Below are 26243 nucleotides of genomic sequence, written 5' to 3'. Positions count from 1 at the left end.
GAGCAGTTCTCCTCCCCAGCTAAGTATTATTGACAAATCCATCAAAGCCTGTGATGCATTGGCTTCCACCTTACCCCAGCGGGACACCAGGGCAACTGTGACATGCTGTCACCGTGGTAACTATTGCTGAAGTGAGCAGCCTGTTGGGGAGCTGACCTCTGTTGGCAACATGCCTGGAGGTGTTTTATTCGTGTGGCCACCATGTCACCAGAGCCCAAAGGAGTGTCCGGGCGCCCCGCAATTGATCTCCTCAGCTTCAAAGATATTGATCTCCCCAATTTGCAAGAATTTATTATATTGATATTGAGCTGATTAACATTTCATGCCAGAATTGTTCAATGTGCGCTTGTAACAGCTTTTAATGATTAATTGACTTTTATGATTCCATCTCGGTGCTGTCAGCTGTAAACTGTGGGCAGATTCATTCCCAAACTGCCTGTCCCGTGACATGCAGAGAATGATTGAATGCCTCGGAACCTATTGGTTTTACTGTCTATTTTTTTATGAAAGATAAACAGTAACAAGGAATTGATGTTTGGCTCAGAGTTTAATCTAGAACAATGCTTCAAATTTGTATCATAGCAGGATTTAATAAATGGGTTACCGTATTCTAAGACAGTATAAACAAGTTTAATCAGGGTTCCGCTCGCAGAGTAGAATAAAATGCAAGCTGAAAATAATTTATTGAAAAAGGTATGTAATTCACAAAAAATGGCATCAGTACAACAAGGTTTAGTCCAAACCTTAAGGTCAAAAGAAATCCTCAAATACACTGATGTTTTCTGCAGTAAGATGCTAAATAGCTTCCTCTATTGCCAAAGTGAGGCCACTTGCAAATTGGAGGATTGCACCTCATCACTTGCCATATTTATGATCTTGGACAGTGTATATGCACCTATTTCTCCCCTCCCCTCCCCTCCCCTTCTGCCTACATTCCTTCCTCTAGCTTCACAATTTGCAACTCCTCAATCTTTTTGTCTCATACCTTCTGTCTGTTCATCTCTTGCCTTTGTCTGACCATCTGCTTATTAAGAAACCACCTCATCTGCATCAATCTATCACTTGCTCTACCCTTCCTCTCTTCCAGTTTCCCCCCCACACCCCACAATCAGTCTGAAAAAGGAACCAGACCCAAAACATTGCCTTTCCATGTTCTCCGGAGATACTGCCTGACACGTTGAATTACTCCAGCACTTTGTGTCTTTTTTTACACTTTCTCAATCAGTTTTAAATTGGACTTTGAAGGAGACATTTGTAAGAGCTAAGACTATGGCCTGTTGTTTATTTAAATTGCCTTCTGTGGATTTAGCAATAAACTTGTATTCTTTGACACTCATTGAATCAGGTGACAGAAAGCATCCCCACAGAAATGTTCCAATCCGAGAATGATCCCAGGAATGATTGGGTTAACATATGATGAGCGTCTGATGGTACTAATACTGTACTCACTGGAGGATGAGGGGGAAACTCATTGAAACTCACTGAATAGTGAAAGACCTGGATAGCGTGGATGTGGAAAGGATGTTTCTACTGGTGGAAGAGTCTAGGACCAGAGGCCATAGCCTCAGAATAAAAGGACGTACCTTTAGGAAGGAGATGAGGAGGAATTTCTTTTATCAGAGGGTGGTGAATCTGTGGAATTCATTGCCACAGAGGCTGTGCAGGCCAAATTAATGGAGATAGATAAATTCTCGATTAGCACAGTTGTCAGGGGTTGGGGGGAGAAGACAGGAGAGAGGGAAAGATAGATCAGCCATGATTGAAATGCGGAGTAGATTAGATGGGCCGAATGACCTAATTCTGCTCCTATCACATGAATTTATGAACATATTATATGTACACACAAAACCTACAGCCTTGAACCCACATTTATGGATTACTATATTGTGGCATTTCAGAAGAGATCTGCCTTTCGTATCTCCACATGAAGATCTTTTATATCTGTACAATAAAATACTTCCATCAACCTGCATTAAAATAATGGCAGAAGATAGACACAAAGTGTTGGAATAATTCAGTGGGTCAGGCAGCATCTCTGGAGAAAAAGGATGGGTGACGTTTCTGGTCAGCACCCTCCCTCAGACTGAAAGTAGAGGGGTGGCAACTGGAGGTAAGAAAAGGCCAGATCAAAGCAGGGGTGGCAACAGATGACCAAGGAAGGGTGGAGCCCATAATGGCAAATGTTTGGCTGGGGAAGAGGTAACAAAGGGATACAAGGGTGAGAACAGTGGAACTAGTAGGCCGACTAGGGTGAGGGTGGTGAGGGGGAAGGGGGGGGGGGGGGGGGGGGGAGGGGGAGAGAGTGTTTGCAAGGGTTACTTGAAATTAGAGAAATCAACGTTCATACAGTAGGTATGTTGCAAAGCCTACCTGAAGCGTCGGTGAAAATCTGCCGTTGCGGGTGTGCGCGATTTTGGCGCCGTTTAGAGGGGGCGGGTTTAAAACGCGATTTTCTCTAAGCTGTTCCAATCGAAAATGTTCAGCCTAGTTAATTATTAACGAAAAATCGCTGAAAGACCCCGTCGCAAAAGCTATTATTAGGTTTAAAGGCCTTGAATAATAGTTATAGTAGTTTAAAAATCAATCTCTAAACCCGCGACCGCCAGCAACCGCAGGGTCTCATAAAGCAAACCACTGAAGGTTGGCTGTATATTTTTACATTAAAAAGGGCTTCTAAAGATCCCTTTATACAAAGTTTAATATTGCGAGTAACTATTATATCCCGCAGTATTTTTCTCGGCATTTGGGGGCACAAATCTACCGCAATGTGAACGTTCTAAACCAGCGCGTTCCACAGGGACCCACTGGAAAGCTGATTTAAATGGACATTTATTTACAGCAATTAAACACTAAATTCCTTCCATTTGGCCTATAAATTAATGTAAATGAGATTTTAAAATCATGTTTTATTGTGAATTATTTGTGAATATTATTTGGACATTTAGGCTATTTAAAAATGTTAATCATTTATTAAGAAATGGATAGATGTTTAGATCTAGTAATTGAAGTCTGAAATTAGCTACAATTAGGTAACTAACTAATTATATGCTTTAATTTCAGGTCATCCAAGTAAGATTATTTTATATTTGTTTCAGAATGCTTCAATCTATGATAACTGAAAATTTCATTCAGTTCTCTTAATTTTTAAGAAAGTTATGGGCTTTTGACTGTTCACGATCACAGCTTTTTTGTTATGTCCATAGAAAATCAATAGGGAACAAGATGCTCATTTCCCAGTATGAAAATGGCCATAACTTTTTAAATACTTGAGATATGAAAGTGAATTAGGTGTCAAATTAAACTTATTTTTATGCTTTATCTGATGGGATAAATTACAGACTTGATTTTTAAAATCTTAAAATTTTGTAACATTGCTACATACAGCTGGTAAGCTGCCTAAATGAAATATGAGGTGCTGTTCCTTCAATTTGCATGTGGCCTCACACTGACAGTGCAGGAGGCTCTGGACAGAAAGATCAGTACGTGAATGTGAATGGGGAGTTAAAATGTTTAGCAGCCAGGAAGCGAAAGTGAAATATGAGGCGCTTGTTGCAGTTCATTCTTGCTTTTAGCAAGTGAACTGTGCCAAGATTAACCTCCTTGTCATTTTCCCTGTAGACAGCCACCAGCAAGAGTGCAGAAACGTTCCCACCTGGCAAACTCCCTCAGAGTCCAAGAGATTATATTTAGAGCCATGTTTTTCCGTGGAAATGTTCAATCCTATCAAAAGGACACAACTCCATCAATGTGCAGGCAAATAGCACTATAATGCAGGAGGCATCCAATGTGTAACACAGCATTTCACGCACCTGTATTCTGCAAGAATTCCAGATTCGTCCCACATTCCAGATGTGCAGGTTTGTAGGTTGTTTGGCTTCTGTAAATTGTCCCTAGTGTGTAGAATGTGAAAGTGAGATGACATAGAACTAGTGGACGGGTGATTGATAGTCGGCATGGCCTCGGTGGGCCGAAGAGCCTGTTCACATGCTGTATCTCTAAACTGATCAAAACCATGCCTACCTATTGCATTAAGGGCTCATGAGCCAAGCTGGAAATATACAAGGCAGATACAAGGAAGTCCCTGATACCATCTAAGTGATTGTGCAGCACATCTTGGGCTGCTAAAGCAACAATGCTGCTGCTGAATGGGGTACAGGTGCACAAGGTGATATGATTTCTTGCCTCCAAACTCAATCAATTTAATAGCCGCTGCCATTTTAGCCGTCCTTCTTTCCCTATCTCATTAAATGGTGTGAACTGCTTCCACATCTGCTGTTATTGACATACAAAACGTTGGTCTGCAATCAAGGAACATTAAAGAATATCAGAAATGCTCATGCAACATCCTAAATTGTATTGATGGTGATAGAACAATGCGAGGGGTTCATTAGTTTAGTTTAGTATAGTTTTGTTTAGAGATACAGTGGAAACAGACACTTCGGCCCATCGAGTCCTCACCAATCAGCGATCACCCGTTCACACGATCCTACACACTGGGGACAATTTACAATTAGGCAGCATGACTCATTGATACCAAAGAAATGCACCAAGGTACACGAATGGACAAAAGATCATGGCAAATAGTTACACAATGTTTCTGACTGTTTTGATCTTGATCTCTAAATATCTATTTTGAGGTAACTTGTAAAATTAAACCAAAGGAGCTTCTAACACCGAGGATGGTCACAAACTGCTTGAGTAACTCTGTGGGTTGGGCAACATCTTCGAGGGGTTACTGCTGCATTTTCTGAGTATCTTCGGTGTATACCAACATGTGCAGTTCCTTGCTACACATTTTGTCGAGCTTTTAACAACCATTGGTTAGACATTATTATGGGCTTTAATTGCGGGCTATTTTCTAATATAAATGGAACAGGAAGAATGAATAATATATATCTATCTATATACTATTAAAAGTCTTGACTTGTTTGTCTGTCTGTCTGTGATCTCAGCAGCTACGCCAAAACGGAAAATGGTAGCGGAATTTTTTTGGAGGGATGGAAGAGGTGACTGAGGGTAGGGGAAAGGTGAGGGAGGGAGAGGTGAGGGAGGGAATGGGGGAGGGGAGGAGTAGAGGGGAAAGAAGAGGGAGGGTGAGGAGGAGGGGAGGGAGTGCTGGGGGATGAGGGGGAATGGAGGAGGGTTGGAGTAGGAAGAGGATGGTGAGGCGCAGTTGATGGAGGGTTACAATGACTCGTGTCACAACGGGGATCTCTGGCATCACAACGGGAATCCCTCAGCTGCTCCTGCGCAGTTGGGGGCTATGGATCAGTGGTGGAATGTTGCCTTGGGAGATGGCCCCAACGGGTCCGCACCTGGTCTAGTTAGCTCTTAAATGTCAGACCATTTCAGACTATTTCTTCGTGTTTTTTGTTTCAAGTTGCATCATTTTCTTTCAGTAATTGTGCACGGTCATTTGAATCTTTGGATCCAAATATTACATTTACAATGACAAGTGGTTGGCGTCTTCCTACACACATCCTGGCACTCATGTTTCTTTTTAGCAAAGATTATTTTGATTATAATGAATAAAACACCTTTTCTTATCTTGCCTTTATACCTTTTTCGAAAACATAAGTTTTAGTTTGGAAATAACTTTACACTTATGCCGATTTAGTGAGTTTGAACATTTAAAGTCATGATTGCAGGCATATCACAAAAGGGTTGTAACAGGTTATTTCTGATGGCAATTTTTATAGGAATTATATTGAGAAACTATTTACTGACAAAATGCCATTACTTAGTTCAAATTGCAATAAACAATGTTTTTTTAATTCCGATTTTTAGTGGCAGCATGTATGGCTTTTGATCTTTCACTCGTTAACATCTAAAAATGACGTTCATCCAATTTTTTTTAACTCTACAGGTATCTCTTACTTGATGTCATATTGAACTTAACAAAGATAGTTATCAGATGTGTCCCAATATATATCTAATGTTATAATGATTTTGCACTGCCATCTGTAAAGAATAGGAGTCTTTATGGGCTGTAAATTGATATCTTCATGGCTATATTAATGAACAACAATATTTCATTATTCTGTCTGCATTTTTTCCTACAACTGTGGACTTAAGATGCACATTTATAATGGTGAAGAGTTAGCAATAAATTTGGCATGTTACGCTCCTTAATCCATAATCCCTGAATCCGAAGAAGTCTGAAAGAGAGTCTGAGGAAGGGTCATGACCTGAAACATAATTTGTCCATGTCCTCCAGAGATGCTGCCTGACCTGCTGACTTTGCACATTGCATTTTCTTCATAATCTCTGAAGGCAGCTATGCTCCAACTGAATATAGATTTTCCCTCCTATAATGCCTAGACTGGGATTATATGCAATATACTGTAGATTAGATTTGGCTTTGAATGTACTTTCCACTCTGTTGTCTCTGATTTTTTTTCATAAGAATAGAATTAGGCCATTTGGCCCATCAAGTCTTTATGCCATTTAATCATGGCTGATCTATATTTCCCTCTCAACCCCCATTCTCCTGTCTTCTCCTCATAACCCCTGACATCCATACTAATCAAGAATCTATCTATCTCTGCCTTAAAAATATCCATTGACATGGCCCCTACTGTTTTCTGTGGCAATGAATTCCACAGATTTGACACCCTCTGACTGAAGAAATTCCTCCTCAGATACAGAGACACAGCGTGGAAACAGGCCCTTTGGCCCACCGAGTCCACGCCGGCCAGCGATCACCTGTGCACTCGTTCTATCTAACACAAGGGACAATTTACAGAAGTCAGTAACCTTCAAACCCACACATCTTTGGAGTGTGGGAGGAAATCGATGCACCCAGAGAAAACCCACGTGGTCACAGGGAGAACGTACAAACTCCGTACATACAGCACTTGAGGTCAGGATTGAACCCTGGTCTCTGGTGCTGTAAGTCAGCAACTCTACCACCATGCCACCGCCTATGAGGTTGTTAAAGCCATGTCACGTTTGCCTCTTTGCTTCAGAACCACAGTGCACTTGCACCTGATAACTCTTAGTTTTGCCAGTTGAATGGTACAGGTATCAACCACTAATGCTGTATGATTTTTCCAAAACCAGCAGCCCCGATATCTAATCCATCTCCTGTCCAAGTCTGTCGACAGATTGGCTACAGGGATTTGATATCAAATGCAAGTCCAGTCTTGTTCTTGACATTCACATCCGAGCAGCAATCATTTTCGAGTGATCAGGATTAGGAACTGCAGGATATTATTTTTTTCTCTCATATATGGTGCTGAAGCCAATGCTAATGGCTCCAGCTCCCATTTCAGCTGAGGTGCAACTAGCTCAGACAAGAGATCAAATATGAGTTTATCCCAGGTTTTATGAGTACCAAAGAGAACATTAAATATAGGCAAAGATAGACTTAAAATACTGGAGTAACTCAATGGGTCAGGCAGCATCTCTGGAGAACATAGATAGGTGATATTTCAGGTTTGAACCCTACTTCTGATGTAAGAATTCATAAGACATAAATATGGTTCTGTTTCCTTAAGTTCATAGGGTTGAGGGATGATCTTTAGAGCTACAGTGTGGAAACAGGTCCTTCAGCCCACCGAGTCTGTGCCGAGCAGTGATCACTCCGTGCACTAGCACTATCCCACTCATTAGGGACAATATTTTTACAGAAGCCAATTAATCTACAAACCTGTCTGTCTGTAATGTGGGAGGAAACCAGGGCACCTGGAGAAAACCTACACGGTCACCGGGAGAATGTACAAACTCCATATAGATAGCACCCATAGTCAGGATCGAAACATGGGTCTCTCGCGCTGTAAGGCAGCAACTCTACCACTGTGCCACCATGCTGCCCTTGGTGAGATCATTGGAATCTGTCTAATTGAAGTCATTAAAATTGTAAAAGGATTGACATGCCAGATACAGAAAAACTACTTGCTTCAGACATGGTATTCAAACAAGGAGGCATAATGTTATTTTAGAGGGAGGCAACTTAAGGGTGAAATTGAGACGGATTTCTTTAAATAAAATGTGTGGTGGAAAGCTGCAATTCTTCCTCCAAATGTTGTGGATGCTGGATCAATGAAAACATCAAGATTTGAATAGAATGCTATTAGTAGCATGGGATATAGAGCAAACACACATAAATTGGATTACTGATCAGATTAAATGGTGTCATTGATGGGAGGGGCAGAATGGCCTAAGTTCCCATGTGTGATATTATTGTTATGAATATTTATCACTATTTTCTCAGAGAACATTGACATATACCACATTTTATGGGATTTTATAGGAATGTGAGGTGTAATTTTTTCACACAAAGGGTGTGTGGAATGAGCTGCCACAGTATTTGAGGCAGGGACTATCGCAACATTTACAGTAATAAGCAATTAGACAGGTACATGGATAGGACAAGTTTAGAGAGATGTGGGCAAAATGGTGTAGATGTGACATGTTGTTCAGTGTGAGCAAGTTGGGCCGAAGGGCTTGTTTCCACGCTGTATCACTCTATGACTCTCACAATCCCACGACTTAATTTCATGAACAAGACTTTGTTTATTAATAATAATGGTTACAGACACTGGACATGGAGTTTCCCATTAATTGTTGATGCATTATTTTGAATTAACCTGTAACAATAATTTGTTTCTTATGTGAATAGCATCATGCGGCAGTGATCTACAGCACAGGACCGCTGCTGTTGCAATGACAGCTGCTGCAACACAGAAAATGAAACAAAATAGAAGGCTCACCACCACAGCCCACCCCCTACTCTGCCACCCACCTGGCAACACACTCACACATGAGAATAAACCATTATATATATAATATATATATATAATATATAAATTAAAAAATGTACCGATGATAGATTTTACAGTTATAATCAAATCATTTGATAATTATAAAGTACTGGGTTTTGGTCTACATGGATTATGATATCATCTGAACCCCGCAATTAGATTACGGCTTTATAATCACTTCCAGGTATCCATTATTTTTGAAACAAAGTTTAGCTTTGGAACAGTTTGAAAAATGCCTGAAACCAGATTTGCTGAAATATGTGACCTTGACTTCTGACCCAAATCTTTGACCAACCATGCCCAAACTTTAATGGGTTCAAGAGCTCTGTGCTGAGTGATTGGCCTGTAATTACAGGCTATGACTCAAAAAGTTGTTTTGTAAATATGCAAGCACTTCATTCAAGTCCTTCGAGTACTGAATTACAAGTTAAAAGTATCGGTGTTTGTGTTGCATCAACATTCTTCAGTGTTAAATGTGAAATGGAATACTATGTTGAATATATGGAATCATGTCTTTTAAAATTACGTTAATTGTTAACTAAGCTGTTTTTCTTTTCTTTTTACGTAGAAATTTATCTAGAATCCTGAGAAGCATCACTTTAGATGATTGCAACTTTTCAGTTTGCCTTTAAATAAGGATGTAGTTTAATCTCTACTTTTATGTCAGACTAATAAAAGAAGGGCCGTTTGAAACCATTGGTATCACCCGTGCATTATATAAAAAAGGTGCAGCAAAGTGAATAGCTCTGTCGATCACCTTGAATCCCACTCACATACTCCCTTTAATTAAGTGCAATAACATTTATTAACAAGCCTAAAATTACAACACCAGCAACGTAAATTTATTTATAATAGAATTTGTAATAGAATTGCAATGAATCACCCTGAGAACAATTTCTTACATTCAGGTGAGTCAATTAAAAAATACTTAAGCATTTAGGTTGTTTTATTACATGCTATTACATTTTTATTGCCCTTGTATAGTCATATCTATATTACTAAAACTCTGTTCTTGACCGCTTTTGGCGATCTGTGCTGCGATTTCCGAGAGAACGCCGCCACCTACGGCCGTCATTTTTGGCCACCTCGCTCAGAGCCCCCATCCGCCGCATGTGTGCCGAGGATTTTTCCCGTCGATGAAATATGACAGAGATATTAATGTTTTTACAAAATTCCCCATTCTCTCTGCTGCTCCTGCTGGTGGGATGGGGGAGGGACTATAAAACCAGGAAGTGGTGTGCCCCAATCAGTCTCTACAACATGGAGGTCTGAGCTCTGAATGACTGAACAAATGTCTACACAGCTGTGAGTAAGTACCCTTAATTTGTTTTGAAAGTGAAAATATGTTTATGGTTATTTGAAGGAAAAAAGCACAGCATGCAAATGGTTGTTTGGGGGGTTTGGGTTCTCTCTCTCTCCCTCTCTCGCCCCCTCTCTCCTCTACCGCCCTCCTCTCTCTCCCCCACCTCTTTCCCCCTCTCCTCTCTCCCCCTCTCTCCTCTCCTCTCCCCCCCTCCTCTCACCCCCTCTCCTCTCTCCCCCTCTCCTCTCTCCCCACCCCTCTCCTCTTCACCCCCTCTCCTCTCTCCCCCCTCTCCTCTCCTCCCCCTTCTCTCTCCCCCACTCCTCTCTCCCCCCTCCCCTCTCTCCCCCCCTCTCCTCTCTCCCCTCTCCTCTCTCCGCTTTCCTCTCTCCCCTCTCCTCTCTCCTCTCTCCCCTCTCCCCACCCCCCTCTCATCTCCCCCCTCTCTCCTCTCCCCCCCGCTCCTCTCCCATCCCCCCTCTCCCCTCCCCCCCTCCTCTTCCTCCCCTCTCCTCTCGCCCCCTCTCCCCCCTCTCCTCTCCCCCCTCTCCTCTTCCCCCCCTCTCCTCTTCCCCCCCTCTCCTCTTCCCCCCCTCTCCTCTTCCCCCCCTCTCCTCTTTCCCCCCCTCTGCTCTCCCCCCCTCTCCTCTCCCCTCTCCCCTCCCCCCTCTCCTCTTCCCCCCCTCTCCTCTTCCACCCCGCTCCTCTTCCCCCCTCTCCTCTTCCCCCCCCTCTGCTCTCCCCCCTCTCCTCTCCCCTCTCCCCTCCCCCCTCTCCTCTTCCCCCCCCTCTCCTCTTCCCCCCCTCTCCTCTTCCCCCCCCTCTCCTCTATCCCCCCCTCTCCTCCCCCTCTCCTCACCCCTCTCCTCTCCTCACCCCTCCCCCCTCTCCTCACCCCTCTCCTCCCCCTCTCCTCTCCCCCCTCTCCTCTCCGCCCCTCTCCTCTCCCCCTCTCCTCCCCCCTCTCCTCTCCTCTCCCCCTCTCTCTCTCCCCTCCTCCCCTCCATCCCCTCCCCACCCTCCCTCCCCTAAACCCCTCCCCTCCACACCCCTTACCCTCTTCCCTCCACCCTCCCCCTCCCTCCCCCTCCCTGCTCCCCACCTCTCCCCCTCACCCCCCTCTCAGCACCCCCTCTCTCTCCCCCTCACTCTCACCCTCTCTCTCTCCTCCCCTCTCTCTCTCTGTCTCTGCCCCTTCTCTCTCTGCCCTCGCTCTCTACCTCCGCCCCCCCCCCCCACCCCCCACCCCTCTCTAGATGTGACTGCAAGTTGGGGGCTATGCGTCAGTAGATAGGGTGGTTATGGGGTAAAAGGAGCAAATTAATAATATTAATATAATATCAAGGGGGGTAATTAGCGTGAGTGCGGGGGGGGGAGGGGGGATAGTTAGTGTGTGTGACGCTGCATGCCGCCTCCCCCCCCACAATTGCACGTTGGGGGAACAGACCCAACGGGTCTGCACTTGGTCTAGTATATTATATATATATCATATATATTATTATATATATGTACATATATAATATATATATATATATAATATGTATGTGATGTATGTATATATATACATATATATTCTTATATACATATTATACACATATTCATAAGAATACATATTCTTAATACACACACACACATATAAATGGCTGAATGGAAATTCTGGCAGTTCAAAGGTCTCAGATAATGTAAGAGATTCAGAAGGTGTAAATGTGGTTTTTAAGATATTATCTGATGATTGTGTGACATTCTTATCGTATCTGCTTTGTGTTGTTCAATCTAGAATTTCATTGCTGATGACCAAAAAAAATTAAACTGGTTATGACCGGTAATTACCACTGTTCCCAGGCGATTAAAAAAAAAGCAATTGCAACACTACAAAGCAGAATGAAAAATGAGATCTTAATTACGGTAATACAGAATATAGTTCAAAATACTGAACCAAATCATGTCCATTGATACGTGTAAGAAGAAACTGCAGATGCTGGTTTGGATCGAAGATAGACACAAAAAGCTGGAGTACCTCAGCGGGACAGGCAGCATCTCTGGAGAGAAGGAATGGGTGACGTTTCGGGTCGAGACCCTTCTTCAGACTGGTTAGGGATAAGGGAAATGAGAGATATAGACGGTGATGTGGAGAGATAAAGAACAATGAATAAAAGATATGCAAAACAGTGACAATGTTAAAAGGAAACAGGCCATTGTTAGATGTTTGTAGGGTGAAATCGAGAAGCTATCTTTATGTCCATTGATACAATTGCTTGTATATTGTGGAGTGTAGCAGTGTAGTGGCTCCCTTGTTGGGCTAGTAGTCTATTCTAAAGAATACTTTAATGCTGAGTGAGATAGTTTTGGAATTTTTGTGAGGTGTTGTGAGCCAATAATGGAGCTCCATTGTATTCCTACATAACCTGTAATATTATGTCATTGTACATTGTTCAGTTTACCATTATCAGTAGCAGTAGTATATCTAAAAATTTGGGTGCCAATCCGAAAATTCCCAAACATCCATTTACATTGTGGCACCGTGGATGCTGCCTCACAGAGCCAGAGACCCTGATTCAATCCTGACCTCGGATACCATATGCGTGGAGTTTGCACGTTCTTCCTGTGACCCCATGTGTTTTCTCCGGGTGCTCTCATTTCATCCCACATCTCAAAGATGTGATGGTTTGTGAGTTAATCAGCATCTATAAATTGCTTCTAGTGTGTGAGGAGTGGACACAAAGGTGAGGTGATATAGAACTAGTGAACGTATGATCGATGGTTGGCATGGACAGTGGGCCTAAGGACCTGTTTCCAAGCTGTACCTCTAAACTAAACTATAGTTATTCCAAACAGGTGAACACCATAGGCAGAGTTCATCCTTATAGGAAGAGGTAGAGCAGGTTAGGACTTTATTCCTTGGAGCGTGGGATGATGACTTAGACTTAGTTCCTCCCACACTGTTGAGTGCATTGGGCAGCAAGCTTTCGGCATTCTGTTTGGTTATGTGCGACGTCTTCCACCCTCTATAGGTTTGCGTCCCGGGCTTCCAAATCCTTCTGGAATGTTTATCTCCATATGAGTTTTGGTCGGCCTCTTTTCCTTCTTCCATGAGGTTGCCATGTCATTGCTATCTTAGGTGCACGTTCTGGTGACATTCTGAGTACATGTCCTGCAAATTTCATCCTGCGTACCTCTATGTCCTGGCTGAGAGGCTTTGTTGCAGTTTCATGATGAGGGGTGATCTTATAGAGATATAAGATAATGAGAGGAATAGATAGGGTTCATGCACAGAGTCTTTTGCCCAGAGTAAGGGAATCAAAAACCAGGTTTAAGGTGTGGGGAAAAGATTTAATAGGAACTTGAGGGGCAACCATTTTACACATAGGGATATGGAATGAGCTGTCAGAGGAGGTAGTTGAGGTAGGTACTGTCACAATGTTTAATACACAATTGGACAGGTACATGGATAGGATATGTTTAGAGGGATATGGGCCAAACACAGGCTGGTGGGACTAGTGTAGATGGGGTATCTTGGTCGTCATGTGACATTTGGGCCTAAGGGCCTGTCTCCACAGTGTATGACTCTATCCTATTGTTAATGGTAGTGAACAATTAAGCCACAATTACATTCCAAGCATGAGTACAGAACATGAAATGTTAGTAGCCAGCTTTATCCAAATATCTTAAATGGAACTTCCATTATGGCTTTCTTCTGAAGTTCCGACTGTCTCAGAGGTCAGTCTTCCCCAGCAATATCTGAAGTGAAAATGGAGAGGAGATTATCAGCTTATTCCATTTGTGGTGGACAGGGGTACAATAACATGGAGGTTAAAATATTGAATTAATGTCCAGATGACCATTAACCCAGGAAAATGCATTTCAATCCCACATGATCGCCGGAAAATTTAAATTTGAGCAATTAATGGAAGTGAACAATAATGTAATGTGAAGTAAATAAACTAGTGAAAATCCGAAAACCACTGGATTGCTGTATAAACCCACTCCATAGGTCATGTCATAGTAGTAGAATTAGGCCATTTGGACTTTCATGTCTACTACGCCATTCAATATTGGCTGATCTATCTTTCCTTCTCAACCCCACCTGCAACCTCCGGCAACCACCTTCAACTAGCATCGCAACTGGCTTCGACTAAAAAATGACCGATTTTTAAAACGGCAACCTATTTTTAGTCGCGGCCGGATTTGAATTTTTTGAAATAATCGCCGGAACATAGAAGAAGCAGAAACCACTTTCGACCATTAGGGAGACTGACAAAAACCTCCGGGAACCGCACGGAAACCTTAGGTGGGGCGCAAAGTCTCCAGAGGTTTCCGTTCAGGTTTCCTAAGTGGGACAGGGGCATTACTAATCAGGAATCTGTCAATTTCTGCCTTAAAATATCCATTGATTTGGCTTCTATAGCCATCCGTGGCAATGAATTCCATAGATCACCAACCCCTGACTAAAGAATTTCTTCCTCATCTCCTTTCTAAAGGTGTGTTCTTTTATTTTGAAGCTCTGCCCTCTGGTCCTGGACTCTCCCACTAGTGGAAACATCCTCTCCTCATCCACTTTATCGAGGCCTTTCATATTTCATCCACAAATGTGCTCAGAGAAAATCCACCATCCTTGTTTGGCATATATGTGTCTCCACGCACACAATGAGTCTCCTCATTCCAGAGACAATTAGGAGTACAGAATATATTTTTCTCAAAAGGAATAGTGGTGGTCATGATTATTTTTGTGCAAATGCTACTCTAAGTGTGGCAGAGGCGCAATTGATATTGGAGGTTAGTATTAGTGACCCAACATTAGTTTCACAAAACCAATATCTTGGTCACAAACTCCTTGTTCAAAAACATAGATTATGCAAAATTTCATTTACTTGCACGGTTGATCTGAATGAAGTCAGCTCGGAAAGGATAATAAGTCACTTTATTTCATATCACTCTTTCAGTGATGTGATAAGTGTGCATTACTGGCGGACACTTCACAGGCATTGAAGACTATCATCAATTCTCCCAAATTTTAATTGAGGTTGCCAATTTAATTTTTCTTCCTCTATCTTAGACCTATAATAGTGCTTTGGTCTGGGTGCTTATGGAGATCTCTATCTGGTTGCCCTGTCAACTCAGATCCCAGATGACCAAATTGCATTGCATCATTTTTAACAATATACAGTTCATACTTAGAATGCTAAAGCACACAAACAGACCCTTGAGCCCACAATGTCTGTTCTCACCGTGATGCCAATTAAACTAATCTCCTCTGCCTGCATGTGATCAATATCCCTCCATTCCTCGAATATCCATGTGTCTATCTAAAAGCCTCTTAAACAGCAATATCACATCTGCCTCCACCACTACTTCTGGCAACACATTACAGGCACCTACCACTTTCTGTGTAAAAAAGCTTGCCCCACACATCTTTACATTTTGCCCCTCTAATCTTAAAGCCATCCCTCTTGACTTTGCCATTTCCATCCTGGAAAATGGTTCTGACTGTCTACTCTGTCCATGCCTTTTATAATTGTATATACTTCTATCAGGCCTACCCCTCTGTCTGCGATGCTCCAGAGAAAACAATTTAAGTTTTTCCAACCTCTCGTAATTAATACCTTCTAATTCAGGCAGAATTCTGGTAAATCTCTTCTGCACCTTCTCCAAATCCTCCACATCTTTCCTGTAAAGGGGGTGACCAAAACTGCACATAATACTCCAAATGGGCCTAACCAAAGTTTTAGAAGCCTGCAACATGACTTACTGACTCTTATATCCCGGCAGATCAAGGGAAAGATATTCATATCCTTCTTCACAACACCATCTACTGGTGTTCTTGCTTTCAATGAGCTAAGGACACCATGACCCTCTGCATTAATGCTGTTCATGGTGTTGCCATTAACTGTATGCTTTTCCCTTCCATTCGATCTCCAAAATTGCGACACCTCACACTTGCTCAGATTAATCTCAGAATACTGTTAACATTAACTGAAGAGGAGCATATCAATCAGAGGGTAGTGCTTATTAACCTGACATTGAAATGCACCCCAAACATCCCTACCCAACGTAAATATTTATTTGCCTAGCTATTTAAATCAAAACATTGCCTCAACTGGAAGAGCTCAATTGGAAATATGTTTAGCACCAATTCAGTGGACAAGTGTCTATTGCGTTTTTCAGTTCTCATGTTGCCTTCTCATACCTTTTTGATATTTTCAGTGCAGTTTCAAACATGGGAAATAATTTAAGCCAGAAATGTGGATGTTTTTAGTTTAGAGATACAGCATGGAAACAGGCCTTTTGCCCCACCTAGTCCATGCCAACATTGATCACCTGTTTACACTAGTTCTATGTTATTCCATGTTCGCATCCACTCCCTACACATCAGGGACGATGTGCAGAGGCCAATTAACCTATAAACACACATCTTTGGGATGGGGAGGAAACCGAAGCACCTGGAAGAAATTCACATGGTCACAGTGAGATCGTGCAGACTCCACATAGGCAGCACCCGAGGTCTGGATTGAACGTGGGTCTCTGGGGCTGTAAGGCAACAGCTCTATCAGCTGCGCCACAGTGCCGTCTTGTTTCTATTTTGTTTATGAAGCATCATACATTCCATAGGACATGGATATGATAAAGGTGCAGAGAGAGCAAATTCCATTCCACTCAAGAATAAATGAAGTAAATGAAATATTATGACAAGTGCAGATATAATTATTCATACTATAAGTAGGATTAAAAGATAATTTATGCATCAGAAGGACTAATATTTTAATTGGGACGCAAAGAGCTGCAGATGTTTGAATCATGCATAGAACACAAAATAACTCGAAGGATCAGGCAGCCTGACCCATTAAGTCACTCGAGTACTTTGCGTTCTACCGCTGTTTTAGTTGCTTTGTGTGAGAGATATGTGTAAACATTTTTAAGTTGCAAAAAATCTCATCATTAGTGAGATGCACTGGGCTTGCTTTAAATGTAATCCCCACTGCCGTGATTCAAGATGGCTCGTGTTTCACATAGACTCATATAGCTGTAATGTACCTCAATTAACTGCAAACATAGGTAGAACATATTGAAAAGTACCGTTGATGGAATTGTGATGAAAATGATCTGAAAATTTTGTGAAGCCCACTTTTTGTTCAAAGCATCCACAATTGTTTTTATGTGAATTGGACAGATCTGCAGAAAGCTCCTTTTCTTAAATTATGTAAGGATTGAGGGAAAAAAATACACACTACTGGAGGTACTCAACGGGTCAGGCAGCATATCTGGAAGGCATGGATAGGTGACATTTTGGGCTGGGACCCTTCTACAGACGGAAGAAGATCTGCCTGACCTGTTGATTTACTCCAGCACATTGTGTTTCGTTTTTTGTTTTTTCAAAATGAGCATTGCAGTTTCTTGTGTCCAATGATTGAGGAAGGTGAGTTTGTTCAGTAAACACAGAATTCTTAATTTTTGTTTTCATAAAAAGTGGCAGACCGATCCGTAATGTAAAATATCACTTGATCTATCACTATTCCTCCCATCTGTAAAAATTGACAATACTACTTTTTGATATTTTATCACAAAAGGTAATGGTACTGGTACTTTCATTCAGCAACCTAAAATATTTCATATTGACCATTATGAATGGAAATGTCTTTGTTAAATCTTCGTGTGCATTACAAGGTAATTGGAGGCTGACTTTAAAACAATTGTGAATGCCATTACATAAATACTATACTGAAAACCAATACATAAATTAACTTGAACACAATATGCCAATTAAAGCTACATTACACCGTAGTTTCTATTTCCATTACTAGGAACTTAAAGGATCCCAGGAGCAACAAATATTGAAATACAATTCAGTTCCAATATACTGTGCCCTAGAATGTTAAGACATGGGATTTCATCCCTGATCTAAACCATCTTACTGTGCTGAACAGATGTCAGGCCACCCCCAGTTAAGAGAAAGGATAACTCGAAGATCAATCACCTCATACAAGCCAGTTACTGGGTCCCACTGAAAGAGGAAGGTAGTGAGCTGATCTCTCAATCTATGCCTATCATTGAAACCATGGCAAATATAGTAGGAAAATGAATAAAGAAAATACTTGTCCAAAGCAAGAAAGAAAATAATGAGCTGCAAAGATAAAACTGTTTGATGCTATCTTGTGGATTCGAATACTGCAAACTGAATATTTTGGCTGCTGTGTTTGACTTTATATAGTACATTGATTTTGGCATTAGTTTTGTTCAATTGATCTATTTTCACCTCAGACCAGAAGGGTTCACCTCAGTTCAAACTCCACTCCCGTATTTAAATTCAGTCTGAAGAAGGGTCCTGACCCGAAACATCGTCTGCCCATTCCCTCCCCAGATGTTGCCTGACCCGCTGAGCTCCTCCAGCACTTTGGCTTCTGCCGATATTTAAATGTGTGGTCCAGAATTAAACCTCTATTCAGAAAGAGGAAATGCTTTATTGTGAAAAATAGTGTCCTTTAACTTGAGGCTTTTAGTTTAGTTCAGTTTAGTAATAAAGCATGGAAATGGGGCTTTTGACCCACCAAGTCCATGCCCACCTGTAAGGCCTGTTCAGAAGAAAGAGTTCAAAGTCGAAAGCTTCCCTGCTGCATTGGCCACTAAACCTATCAATTTCCTTTCTTCAACATTTACCATCCATGTCCAGTTTTTGGAACGTTAATGTCTGAAAACAGTTGTAACAATAGCCTGCAGCCTAGATCATCACAACCAACCTCCCTTCCGTTAGCTACATCTACACTTCACAGTGCCTCAGCAAGATTCTAATGATAGGATATTGAGTCATAACATTAATCCTCTTCTCCTTTTTCCACATATACTTCCTGACTGGGAGTTTTGCAATATATATTGGTTTCATCTATTACCATGGTTGTGTCAGTCTGTTGTGTCTGCTGCTTTTTACACCAACCTCCATTCCATTGACTCAATTTACACCTCACGCTGCCTCGGCGAGGCCACCAGCATAATCAAAGATGGGTCTCACCCTGGGCACTCCCTCTTCTCCCCATCTCCTATCAGGTAAGTGATACCGAAGTGTGAAAACGCACAACTCCAGATTCAGAGACAGTTTCTTCCCAGTTATTATCAGGTAACTGAACCATTCTATCACCAGAGCTACTATCTACCTCATTGAAGACCTTCAGACTATCTTTCATTGGACTTTATCATGCACCAAACATTATTTACTTTATCATGTATATGCTATACGCACTGGATGGCTCGATAGTCTTTCCACTGACTGTTAGCATGCAACAAAATGCTTTTCACTGTACCTTATCACACTTATCATGCTCATCACATGTAATAATAAACTAAACTAAACTAAACATTTCAAACAACTTTGCTTTAAGATTTACTAAGGTACCTTACTTGGATTCAGCGCATGAACAGATGTAAACATCTGAAAATGCGCCTCAGCAAACAATTTATACCTGAACAAATATTACTTCTTATATTGGTGATCGTGTCGGTTAATTACATAGATACATAGACAATAGGTGCAGGAGTAGGCCATTCGGCCCTTCGAGCCAGCACCGCCATTCAATGTGATCATGGCTGACCATCCACAAGCAGTACCCCGTTCCTGTCTTCTCCCCATACCCCTTGATTCCGCTAGCCCTAAGAGCTCTATCTAACTCTCTTTTGAATGCATCCAGTGAATAGGCCTCCACGGCCTTCTGAGGCAGAGATTTCCACAAATTCACAACTCTCTGTGTCAAAACGTTTTTCCTCATCTCAGTTCTAAATGGCCTACCCCTTATTCTTAAACTGTGGCCCCTGGTTCTGGAGTCCCCCAACATCGGGAACATGTTTCCTGCATCTAGCGTGTCCAATCCCTTGATAATTTAATGTTTCTATAAGATCCCTTCTCATCCTTCTAAATTCCAGTGAATAGAAGCCCAGTCGCTCCATTCTTTCATCATATGACAGTCTCGCCATCCCGGGAATTAACCTCATGAACCTACATTGCACTCCCTCTTGGTTCTTGGTTTCATGGTCCTCCAAAATATTCCAAATGGAATTTAAACTGGAGGTGGGGAAGGGAGGGCTTAAGCCAGAAAGGGTTATTGGGAAGAAAGAGCTACTTTAAATTTAGTTGCATCTGGTTGGGTAACTATAGTTGGGTGGAGATTATTCCATGCTTTAATTGTGCGGGGGAAGAACAAATTGCTGTATACACCTGTCTTTGTAGCTGGGATCACAAATTGGGTCGAATGCCCTCGTCTGCTCCTAATTGGTTTGGGTTTGGTGTAGATCTTGTAGTCTATGTCGAGCTGACCATTTAACATTTTGTAAAAACAGGTCAAACGGTGAGCTTCTCGTCTGTCGTGGAGAGGGTTCCACCCCAGAGAATTCAGAAGTTTGGTGACACTCGCTTCTCTCTCATAGGTGTTAGTAACAAATCGAGCTGCCTGTCTTTGGACACGTTCGATGGAAGAAATGTTTTTATTTGTGTATGGGTCCCATGCTGCAACTGCGTAGTCCAAATGAGGTCTAACGAGGGTGAAGTATAGCTTCTCCTTGACAGAAGTTGAACAATGATGAAAGTTGCGCCTCAGAAAGTTTAGGACACCTGTTGCTTTCACCGTTGCATGATGAGTCTGACCATTACAACGCAGATCATTCTGCAATTTGATGCCAAGATACTTGGTTTGTTTGGATTCTTCAAGGGTGGCACCAAGTATATTGTAAGATGTTTCGCCTGGATTCCTCTTTCTGGTGACACGCATAGTTTCACATTTGGAAGGGTAGAACTGCATGCCCCATTGTTGTGACCACTCAACCATAGTATCGAGATCCTTTTGGAGAGCATCTTCATCATCAGCTGACTTAATTGGACGGTACAGCAAACAATCATCAGCGAAAAGTCTGGTCGTACTTGCGAATTTTTCATGGATGTCATTTATTTAAAGCAAAAATAGGTGTGGACCAAGTACTGTGCCCTGAGTACTGTACCACTCAACACTGGGTGCCAATTGGAGCTCTTTCCGTTCACACACACACACACGCTGAAGACGTTTTGTCAGGAAACTGGAAATCCATCATTTCGTGTTGGAACGAATACCATAGAAGTCAAGCTTCCGAAGCAGTCTCTAGTGTGGGATGTGGGAGACCAAAACTGCACACAATACTCTGGGTGTGATCTCACTAGGGCCCTGTACAACTGCAGAAGGACCTCTTTGCTGCTATACTCAACTACTCTCGTTATGAAGGCCAACATGCCATTAGCTGTCTTCACTGCCCACTGTACCTGTATGCTTACTTTCAGTGATTAATGTACTAGGACACGCAGGTCTCATTGTACTTCCCCTTTTCCTAACCTGACACCATTCAGATAATAATCTGCCTCTTGCCTCCATGTTCTTGCCTCCAAAGTGGATAACCTCACATTTATCCACATTATACTGCATCTGTCATGCATCTGCCTACTCACCTAACCTGCCTAAGTCACTCTGCATCCTCATAGCATCCTCTTCACAGTTCACACTGCCACCCAGCTTTGTGTCATCTGCAAATTTGCTAATGTTACTTTTAATTCCTTCATCTAAATCATTAATGTATACTGCAAATAGCTGCGGTCCCAGCACCAAGCCTTGAGGCACATCACTAGTCACTGCCTGCCATTCTGAAAGGGACCCATTAATCCCTACTCTTTGTTTCCTGTCTGCAAACCAATTTTCTATCCATGTCAATATCCTACCCCCAATACCATGTGCTCTAATTTTGCCCACTAATCTCCTGTGTGGGACCTTATCAAAGGCTTTCTGAAAGTCCAGGTACACTACATCCACTGGCTCTCCTTTGTCCATTTTACTTGCTACATCCTCAAAAAATTCCAGAAGATTTGTCAAGCATGTTTTCCCCTTCGTAAATCCATGCTGACTTGGACCGATCCTGTTACTGCTATCCAAATTCTTCGTTATTACATCTTTGACAATCAACTCCAGCATTTCCCCCACCGCTGATGTCAGGCTAACTGGTCTATAATTCCCTGCTTTCTCTCTCCCGCCTTTCTTGAAAAGTGGGATAACATTAGCTACCCTCCAATCCACAGGAACTGATCCAAAATCTATAGAGAATTCATGTGCAATGTGATGAATAAAACTGATTATTGATTATATTGATTGTTGTAGAGCATTCGAAGATGATCACCAATGCATCCATTTCCCGAGCCACCTCCTTGTGTACCCTGGGATGCAGACCATCAGTCCCTGGGGATTTATCAGCCTTCAGTTCCTCCGTCACCCTAGTTCATCTGGGAGATTGTTTGTGTCTTCCTTAGTGAGGACAGAACCAAAGTACCTGTTCAACTCATCTGCCATCTCCTTGTTCCCTATAATAAATTCACCTGTTTCTGTCTTCACATTTGTCTTAACTGTTTTTTTCCTCTTCACATACCTAAATAAGCTTATACTATCCTCCTTTATATTCTTGGCTAGCTTACCTTCATTCGTCATCTTTTCTCCCCGTATTGCCATTTTAGTTACCTTCAGTTGATAGAATTAATGTCTACTCCAGTTATCTGTGTCCCAATTCTTCTAATCACTGATTGCTAATAGATTGTTTACTCTTCGTGTTTCTAATTACTTTATCCAAGTAGTTTTTTTCTGCTTTTTTTTCTTTCGATCTGAATTGACAATTTTTCAGTGTGGCTTTTGAGCAAGCCAATTTACAGCTGCTAATATACTTTTTGCGGGATTGTCGATGAAACTACAGGTATGAAAGAAAATATATCTTATGGAGAAATTATATGCATGCTGCAAATTCCCTGGGTACAATCTATAATGCAGCTATAATGCTATATTTGCTATAATGAAGTTGTAGATATTTGCAAGACAACATGTTGCAGAATGATTTTTTAAATAACTACACCAGACCAAGTGGGACCCGTTGGGTCCCGTCCCCCAACGTGGGGGGATGGCGCAGCGTCACACGGGAGGGCTGGTCCCCGAACACAATATTCCACCACTCATCCAGAGAGGGAGAGAGGGAGAGAGGGAGGAGGGTAGAGAGAGGGAGGGGGTTAGAGGGAGAGGGAGGGGGTAGAGTTGGGGGGAGGGAGGGTAGAGAGGATGAGGGAGAGGGAGGGAGAGGGAGGGGAGTAGAGAGCGAAGGGGATAGAGTGGGGGGGAGGGAGGGTAGAGAGGGCGTGGGCGAGGAAGGAAGAGGGAGTGCGGTCGAGAGGGAGGGGGTAGAGTGGGGGGGGGAGACTAGAGAGGGAGAGGGAGAGGGAGAGGGCAACGGAGGGAGAGGGAGGAGGGTAGAGAGGTTGGGAGTGAGGGTAGATATTGAGGGGCATCTCCCTCCTCCACCCTTCCCCATCTCCCTCCTCCACACCCCCCAACCCCCATCTCCCTCTCCCACCCCACTCCCCACCCCATCTCCCTCCTCCTCATTCCCTGCCCCAGGACCTACCCAGGTCGTAGAGCAGCGCCACAGCCTGGAACTCGGCCTGGTTCTCGTACTTGGCCCGGCCCTGACTTGGTTCCAGCGGCAGCTTTTTTTGTGGGGCCCCAGGCTCGGCTCTCACTCCAGCTCGAGCACCATGCTTGGCTCCAGCCAGGGCCCGCGTCACCACCCTCGCCACCAGGTGTCGGGTGTTAGCGGTCACGGCCCCATCCCAAGTCCCGGGCTCGGGCTCGGCTCTCACTCCAGCTCCAGCATCATCCTCCCCGTCAGGCGGCAGGCGTGGCGGCCATGCATGTCCTGTCCTGCCTTGCAAGTGCACTGTGATGTCATTCGGGTGCGTTGGAGTGCCCCTCCCTCCCGGCGTGTCCCGTCCTGCCTTGCAAGTGCATTGTGATGTCACTTGGGATTTTTTCCGAAAACGGGTGAGTTTTCTGGGGTTTTTTCAAACTTTAAATGATTAAAAAGTGCGGAAATGTAGGTGGGAATGTGACAGGAAGATGTTTATCGCCTCGACGGGAAAAATGTGAGTAGAATGTGTGAAAATGTGAAGGCTGTGACCTAGCGTTTGGAAGAAAATAGAAATTGGCACACACACATACACACAGACAGCCACAAAAAGAGTTTTAGTGATAGTATAGATTATTGATATGAACATAAGCTTGTATATTTTTACAATACATCTCTTAAATGGTATGGCTCATTCTGAAACTTGTTAGAAAAAAGTCATTAACAAAATTGGTCTGATTTCTTTGACATGGTAGTTTTAAGTAGATTAACAAGAGATTGTATGGTTTATTTGATAAATGAATACATTTCCATTAACAGCAGTGTGACATATGTCAAATGTTAGTGGCTCAACATGTGTTTGTACTTATCTTGAACAAAATTATTTTCTTAGGTTCTCATACCTCAAATGAAACAATATCCCCTTCTGCTAGCTGTATATCAAAAGAAACTAAATTAGGGCTGCAATTATACTGACCTGCAACTGGTAGCTGTAACACTGTACCTGTCTGTGATTTGAAGTCTATCTATTACCAAGGCCTGCAGTGCATATCTGTGTACAAATATAGGGAGGACTCTTATATTTTTTTTCCTGTGGATTATCTGCATTTTGGAGGAAACAGTGATCATCAGTAAAGAATGGGTTCAGGTTGGAATTTATAGAAAGGATTGAGTATATTTTTGGAAGTTTTTGTTAAATTTAAATAGAATTGAATTTCCAGTTGATCGGCTAAGAGTTGGTATTTCTCAACCAAATTCCCAAATATTTATTTATGGATGATCTGCTGTTCTGGGCCAAGAGATAAATCCTTCCAGGGGGCTTAGAGTCATAGAATTATAGTCTTACAGCTTGGAAACAGGTCCTTAGGCCCAACTTGCCCACACCTCCCATCTACACTAGTCCCACCTGCCTGCATTTGCCCCATCTCCCTTTAATCCTGGAAGTAATATTATGTGAACTGAATCAACCTCAGGATACTTCAGAGGTTTCCTTAACTTGCTCATCAGAAATGTATGAGGTACTTTCTAGCAACATTAAGGATTAAATAAAGGTGTGGCACCGAAAAAAAAAGAAGCATTGATTGACATTTTAAGTTTAGTTTAGTTTATTGTCACGTGAAACCTCGCGTGGTTCAGTGAAAAGCTTTTTTGTTGCATGCTATCCAGTCAGCGAAAAACTATACATAATTCATTCCTTTACGACGTAAAATTATGTCACAATTATCTGTAATTAAGTTGGAACTATATAGATCATTGTACGGGAGGCATTAATCGGCCATTAATTTTGAACGTGGGCTCCAAATATTTCAGTGGGGTTTGAATGTGGCCTAAATAAACGGGACACTTGATTGTAGCATCACCGCTGCCTCTGTTAACACTAGATGGCAGTAAAGACTTAAACAATTAGTCTTTGAGGATCGTTTATTCCCTCTCCAGTCAGATACATGTGGATTGGATATCTTTGGGAAAATATTACATTTAATAATCAAATTTTGCATGTGTGAGATAGTCATAATTTCGTAAGGTTTTTTAAAGAAAGTCCTGGCAGATTATTATTATCTGAGGCAATAATGTTAATATTCTAATAAAGGTTAATTGACCATTAGCATTTTTATCATCCCTTTCTATTTAAAAAAAAATCAAAAATACTGCGTATGCTAAGATAAGAAAGAGAAACGGGAAATTTTGTCAATACTCAATTAATCAGGCAGCGCCTGGGAGGGAAGAAACACTCTTACCGTTACAACTGGAGAATGTTAAGAGATATACCAAATATGAGTCGGGGGAGAAGGGACAAAAGGGAAAGTCTGTGATAAAGTGGGAGGCAGGAGAGATTGAACGACGAAATGTAAGATGGTGCTAAACAAGAGACAAATAAATCAACTAAGGTTGGATCCTGAGAGGATGTAAATGGAAACTATATTCATTAATTGACATTGTCGTTACGTGAGCAGCCAGAAGACGAGGCACTGTTGCTTGAGCTTTCACCGAGCTTCAGTGGAACAGTGGCCGTGACTGGGGAAAGAGAGGTCGGAGTACCTTTGGGATAAAGACTTGCCGTGGCAGGTGGCCAAAACTCGGGGGTTGCGCCGGTGAATTGAACAGAGGCGATCTGTAAAGTAGGCGTCCAATGTATTTCCAATGTAAAAAAGAATGTTGCATAGTGGTTTTGGAAATGGAGGGGGGTAAAGGGGGCTGCATTGATCTGGGTTGCCGAAGAGTTACTATAATGGTGGAAAAGTGTG

The sequence above is a fragment of the Amblyraja radiata genome, chromosome 6 (genome assembly GCF_010909765.2).
Source record: "Amblyraja radiata isolate CabotCenter1 chromosome 6, sAmbRad1.1.pri, whole genome shotgun sequence".
Taxonomy (NCBI): domain Eukaryota; kingdom Metazoa; phylum Chordata; class Chondrichthyes; order Rajiformes; family Rajidae; genus Amblyraja; species Amblyraja radiata.
The sequence above is the reverse complement of the archived record's forward strand: the minus strand, read 5'-3'. Positions refer to the sequence as shown.